The sequence below is a fragment of the Microtus pennsylvanicus genome, chromosome 7 (genome assembly GCF_037038515.1).
Source record: "Microtus pennsylvanicus isolate mMicPen1 chromosome 7, mMicPen1.hap1, whole genome shotgun sequence".
Taxonomy (NCBI): Eukaryota; Metazoa; Chordata; class Mammalia; order Rodentia; family Cricetidae; genus Microtus; species Microtus pennsylvanicus.
In genome coordinates this window covers 78,012,210-78,019,202 of record NC_134585.1, presented here as the reverse complement: position 1 = coordinate 78,019,202, position 6,993 = coordinate 78,012,210, and positions in this window count along the sequence as shown.

Sequence of the window (6,993 nt, the reverse complement as noted above, 5' to 3'; positions counted from 1 at the left end):
AAGAAAGAAAAGAGAGGAAAATAATACCCGTATATCTGGCAAACATTGAATGTTGAGTGGCCAAATGATCATAGTGAATTCCTATAAGTATTATTCATAGAAAGGATGAATGCTGACAGCTACTGAGAGCATATGATTTGTTCTCCAAAGTATGATGTTGAGATCTAATCTGTGGTCCCATTCTATAAAATTCCAAACCAGGATGACAGTCATCTTTGATGGTCAGAGTAGAGATTATAGACCATGAAGAGACTGGGGCCCTGATATGTCCTGGTATGACATGAGCAATCTCACGATTGTGTGCTTGGAGTGGGATTATCACAGATATTGCAGCCTCCATTATGACCTGAACTAAAATTCCTAACAAAATCTTTCTTACCCTTATCTAAAGCTAGCATGCTTATATGCCATGGATTCTGTCCTTTTGAAGGACATTTAAGGATACATCCTATAAAGCCAGGCTCAATGAAAGCCCAACAGTATGTGAGGACCTCTATGTGCTTTACCTCCGTTTGTGTCAGGAGCCATTTCAGGCTTCTCCTTTCTCACATCTCACAGGGCCTTGAAGTAAAAATCTTGAGACAGAAAACTTAAAGTTAGCCAAAGCATTATGTGCTGACCGTGGAGACTCAAGCTCTGGAAAGCACCACAGGGTGTCTTCATGGCTTGCTGCTTATCACTAACAGCAGGTGTTCCAGCCACTGACCTTGCAACTGCCCTGCTTAGCTGCCAAACTGCCCCACTTAGTTGCCTAGCTACCCAGCCCCTCCTTCCCTTTCCCCTTTCCTCAGTTCCCCCTGTCCGAGCTCCTTTCTGAGGAGTATTTAAGACATGAAACTTGCCTCAATAAACGGATGCCTTGACAAGGAATACTGCTTGGCGTCTGTTTTCTCTCTCTCCCCATGTCTTTCAGATAGTGCCTCTTCAAGACCCTGGAGTAACTTAGGACCGGCTGGATGGGTCGCATTTGGTTTCATAATCATTATGAATAAAGTATTGATGTGCCTACTCATCAAGATAGAAATGAGACACAGGGACACCAAAGCTGTAGAGGGCACACTGTTTCATATACTTTCTGGACCAGCACCTTCCTCACTGTACCACACTGTTTCATATACTTTCTGTACCAGCACCTTCCTCTCGTGGTGACTGTTCCTCCCCACATCAGCACTTGGAGTCCCAGGTGGCTTGGGTAACCTGGATGCCTCTCTTGCTCCTCATTTGGCATTCTGCTCTTTTATCTTATTTCTTCATGTGCTTGGTCTCACCCCTAGAAATGTACACAAAGCAAACAAGGCAGAAAGATGTCTATGGAGCACAAGTCTTCAGTCTATTCTAGGCAGGACTCTGTCCTCCAGGCTTCCCCTGGTCTCCCAATGTCTTTATTCAGTGAGGAATTTAACATCTGGCTTTCCCTTCCCTGAACACTACAGTCACAGCCTTTGGTCTTCCTGATTCTTAGCTTCTCTCTGTTTGACACCCTTGCCTCACCAGGAGTTCAATATGAAGTCCTAGAACCATCCATGGCTGTGGACCTGTGAAGTTTTTCTGATTCTTGGAGAACAGCAGCCACCATCCTCATTCAATAATAACATTCCCGTTTCGCACAGACCTCAGGTTGCTAGTCTCCTGGACAGCAAAGTCTTCTGCTGCACTGATTCAGTGCACTAGATGTGCCCTCCCCCTTTCTTCTTCACACCCTAGCAGTCATACAATCTCTACCCTCCCCAGTGCAGGACTCCCTCCTGCTGCCCAGGAGCAGGGACAGTGCTGTCTGCGGGTCAGTGCTGTGAGCTACAAAATACAAGTCCCCTTCCTCTCAGACCTCCCAGAAGAGAATCCTACTCTGATCCTGAGATCGAACTCACATCAGAACCCTCATCCTACTATGTGTCTATCACTGAGTTTGAGGACTGCACTTTCCTCTGATAGACCACCACGCTGCTCTCTGTCTGTCCAAGTTGCATTAGCAACTTCTCATAAATCTTACCCCAAAATGAAGTTTGTCTCAGTACCCACCCAGAATTCCAAACTGAAACCTTTAAGAATGAAAGTGAAGAACTGTACCATATAATAATGTGAGATTTAAAATGAGTTAAACTAAGTGGAAAAATATTCAGGCTTCAAAGTGAAAGTAACTAGCTAAAATATATATTTTTAAACCAATGTTTGTTTACTCACTATGTTAAATGTAAATCCAATTCTGAACTGTCACAAAATGATCCTAATCTTGGTTCACAAATTATAGTAGCCACAGGGTTCAAAGCAGAAATCTCTAAATACATATACCCTGAGATCTCTAAGACTTGTGTAGGAGCTAGTTGTGGTGGCACATACATCAAGTCACAAGACTTGAAATGCCGAGGTAGGGGTGTTGTTGTCAGTTTGAGGCTAGTCCAGGCTACATAGTAATTCTCAACTCACCAAGGCCAGCTGGCCTGGGTCTGAAAAAGCCTGGGATAAAACTGGACTCGCTGAACATAGCGGACAATGAGGACTACTGAAAACTCAAGAACAATGGCAATGGGTTTCTGATCTTACTGCACATACTGGCTTTGGGGGAGCCTAGGCAGTTTGGATGCTCACCTTACTAGACCTGGATGGAGGTGGGTGGTCCTTGGACTCCCCACAGGGCAGGGAACCCTGATTGCTCTTCGGGCTGACGAGGGAGGGGGACTTGATTGAGGGAGGGGGAGGGAAATGGGAGGCGGTGGCGGGGAGGAGGCAGAAATCTTTAATAAATAAATTAATTAAAAAAAAACCTGAACATGTAGGTGACTAGTAGTTATGCATACCTACCAACAGTATATATAATGTGGCACTGAATTTACTAAAAGAAAAGCAAACATTTATTATGAAATAACTATGAATAAGAAAACTGCAAAACCATGCTTTAGAAGTCTGAATTCATTTCACATAACTGCCTTTAAATAAATTCCTTGTTAAGATTCAAATGTTCTCTGTAACCTAACTCCTCTGTGGTTGTGGACTGTAGGATGGTTATCCTTTGCTTAGAGAGACATGCATGGATTCCCTAGGAAGGGAAAATAGATAATATCTCCTGAGTAAACTACAAGCATTGGGGAGGGGAGGGAGCATGGAAGGGGAAGCAGAAAGAGAAGGAGAGTGGGGAGGAAAACATCAAGGAACTGAATGGCCAAGTTGGGGGAAAGACAGAGAGGAAGAGCATGGAAAGAGATATTGTTATGCCTGAGTTTTGAGACCACCTCAGAGCCAAATTCGGATGCAATTGCACAAGGTTTCTTTATTGTACAGTCTTGCAAGCTTTGTCTGATGCAGATGTAGCAGGTGGGGGAGAAAGGCACCAAGCTCACAGTGCAGGAGGGCTTTAAAGGGAAAAATCACAATCAAGGAGTTACATGCTTTGGTGTTACCAGATTGGGGAGGGGGATAGTTTGCTCTAAGTAAAGAGGGGATTTTTGTAACTTTCCACAAAACCACACACACACACACACACACACACAAACCCTTTGTCTAGCCTCTGATTGGCTGTCCTCAAGTCTCTGGCAGCAAGGCAGTTTTGGGGTCTGTTGTGGCTTTTCTGTGAATTCACAGGTACACGGGATGTGGTGCTGGTGTGGGGTACCTGCTAGGTTAGACTCTCACAAGGATGGGTCCTGGGTTTAAAATGGCTTTAGTCTTGTCTCTTTAATATTTTGACAGAGGGAATCTCTTTAAGGGATTAGCAAGAAACCTGGCTCTAGGGAAATTCCCAGGAATACATAATGATGGCCCCAGCTATGACTGCAACTGCAAGCAATAGCGGATAGGGTACCTGAACTGTCCTTACCCTGATGTGGTATTCCCCTCTGAATGCTGTGAATACCATTGGTTAATAAAAAAAAAAAGCTGCTTTGGGCCTGAACAAATAGAGCTGTGTGGAGAAAATTAAACTGAATTCTGGGAGAAAAAAGGTGGAGTCAGTGAGACACCAAGTAGCCACCACCAGAGACAAATATAGGAATCCTGCTGGTAGGCCATGGACTAGTGGTGATTCACAGATTAATATAAATGGGTTAATTTTAGAAGTAAGAATTAGCTAGAAATATGCATAAGCTAATAGGCCAAGCAGTGTTATAATTAATACAGCTTCTGAGTGATTATTTGAGTCTGTGCAGCCAGAAAACAAATGAGCCATCTCCGCCAAACAGGTTGGTGTGCTGAGGTGGGACTGAATACGTCCACATAAAACCTGAGAAAACTTAAAAAGAAATTCTAGATGTAAAAGAGCAGAGTTAAGCACAGCTTTTTCATAGCAGTATTTTCTCAGGTGGTCTTTGTTTGTAAGCTTAGGTGCGATTCTTCTAAGAGAAGGCTTCCTGACTCAGCAGTAGCAGCAAAAACTCTGTGGCTCCTTTAAGAAAGCTTCCTGGTTTTTGTTAATTGCACAAACAACTCTGACTCTTTCAGAAGGTACAGTTACAGAGCATTTAAAATGGGGGTTTGTGGGAAGCGTGCTGCAAGTTATTTGGTGGCAGCAACTTTGTTTACCAGAGTTGAGGTGGTGAGCTCAGTTCCCTCCCAGCAGTCCCACAGCTGGTGGTAACTGTATCTCCACCAAATTAAAAGGCAGAGAGAGGTGGAGCCAGCATCCAGGGCAGCTTCAATCACAATGCTTTCCATTTTAAAGTGCTCTTGGTCAGAAAATAATTATAGATACACAATAAAGACAGACCCAGATTTTTAAAAAGCCCTCTAGATGGGTTACAGTGTTGGATAAATTTTGTAGGCTTGGGAGAGAGAAGAAAAAAAATATAGAGAGTTATAACAAGAAGCAAAATTTTTAAAAAAAAAAAAACAAAAAAAACCAAAGTCTTTAAAGAGACAGAATAGAGTCAGTCATAGATTAAAAGCAGTAAATAAATAAGCCATGTAAAGATGGAATATACACAGAGAGTCTGGATTATGTATATTATTGTGTCTTCTTTGAATTTTTTGACTGTGAATGAGATAAGTACAGAGAAACATTTCATTGTATGGACTCCTAAGCTAAACCAACACACACACACACACACACACACACACACACATATATATATATATATATATATATATATATACATATATATATATATATATATATGCTATTTTGACTTCAAATTTTGGCTCTAAAGATTTGCTGTTTTGGAAAAGAGATTTTGCTTTTGTTTCCACAGAGGATGAGAACTTTTGATTCTTTCCAGACTAAGATGGTTTGATAGAACAAGATCCCCTGAAAGGTTGACTTGAACACTAAATTAATTTGTACAGCAGGAAGCAGTTTGGAAAGAACTATGCCCAAATTCCAAAATATTGTTTGTAAATGTTTGTTTACATTGAAAGGGGGAAATGCTATAGAGATGTATTGGTATAGATCTTGATACAAATTTAAGGTCAATTTTGTTATATGTATATTTCTGTTCTTGATTATGGCATTGTACTTCGGCAGCTTATTTAAAGATTTAATGTATAATTAAGAAATATAGATTAATAGATAGTCATTTATAGTAATCAAGCTTTTAGTCATGTTAGGTTTTCTAGGTTTACAGAGATATATTTCAGATCAACAGGTATTCTTCAAGCCTTTCAAAGACTAACAGAATAGGGCATTTAAAATGTTTTAAGAACTTGAGACTTTTTATAACAATGAGACATGTGCTCCTGGCAGCACCAATCTATTTCAGGAGGATAATGGGCATTGAAGAGGCTCCTCATCGAGTTTATTAACCACTTTGGCAATAAACTGATCTTGCCTAGACTGCTTGACTGAACATGCAGGACACATAGAAAAATATTTGCTGAAGTTTCTTAAAGAAAGCGAGACAGTCCTTAAGAGTTTCTATTTTATGAAAGTGTCTGCCAGGCATTCTGCAGGACACAGAAGAAAGTAACTGACAAACTGTCAATATAGGTGGGACTGTCCTTGAAATTCCTGCTTCATGGAAAAGTCTGCTGGACACTATGGGCCTGTGGGTTGAAGATTGGATGCCCCAATTATACAAAAGAACTTAGCATGACTGTCCAGGCAGTGAGATGTCTCTATTAATCCTAGAGTTTTGGAAGTTGCTTACAATGTACTTCTTATTAACTTAGGTAATATTATATTCTTCTGAAGTCTTTGATGGAGCTGAAGAATAGGTAGTTCTAATTATAGTTTTCCTTAGTTATAATATCCTTCCTAGAAACATGAGTTTCTGGGACTGCAGGAATGTTTTTCTGGGTATTCCATTACTGCAGCAGGTCACAACTGTGATATTCACCACATATGGCCCCAGTCTACCTTTCTGTCATTTCCAGTACACAATCAGCTCTTGGGTGTAGTGAGGAGGCGAGCAGGCTTGCTTTTCGTCCTGCCTGGCTCCCACACAGCTAGCTTTACACCCAAAATAACAACACACAAATTCTATTCACTTAAACACTGCCCGCCCCATTAGTTTCAGCCTCTTATTGGCTAATTATTACATATTGCTTAGCCCATTTCTAATAATCTTGTAGCACCACAAAGTGGTGGCTTGCCAGGAAAGATTCAGCATGTCTGACCTGGCGGCTGGCTCCATCGTGTCTGCCCTCACTTCCCTTCTTCCCAGCATTCTGTTCTGTCTACTCTACCCACCTATATTCTGACCTATCAGGCCAAACAGTTTCTTTATTAATTAACCAATGAAAGCAACAGATAGACGGATGACCTTCCCACATCACTTGGGATAATGCCTGATCTGATAATTCATTTAAATAAAACCTTAGATGGTGACAAAGAATTAAACAGTCTCAGGCAATTAGCAGCTGAAGCTGAGAAAGAAATAACCGTAGTGGAAGGGAAATTACAGGAGGCACATGTGGATCAAGTGAATCCATGTCTCAGTTGCATTCTAGTCATTTTGCCTTCCAGAATTTCCCATACAGGAATTTTAACACAAAGGGAAGATGTTATCCTAGAATGGATCTTTTTACCACATAAACCAAGTAAAAAATTAAAAACTTATGTGGAAAAAG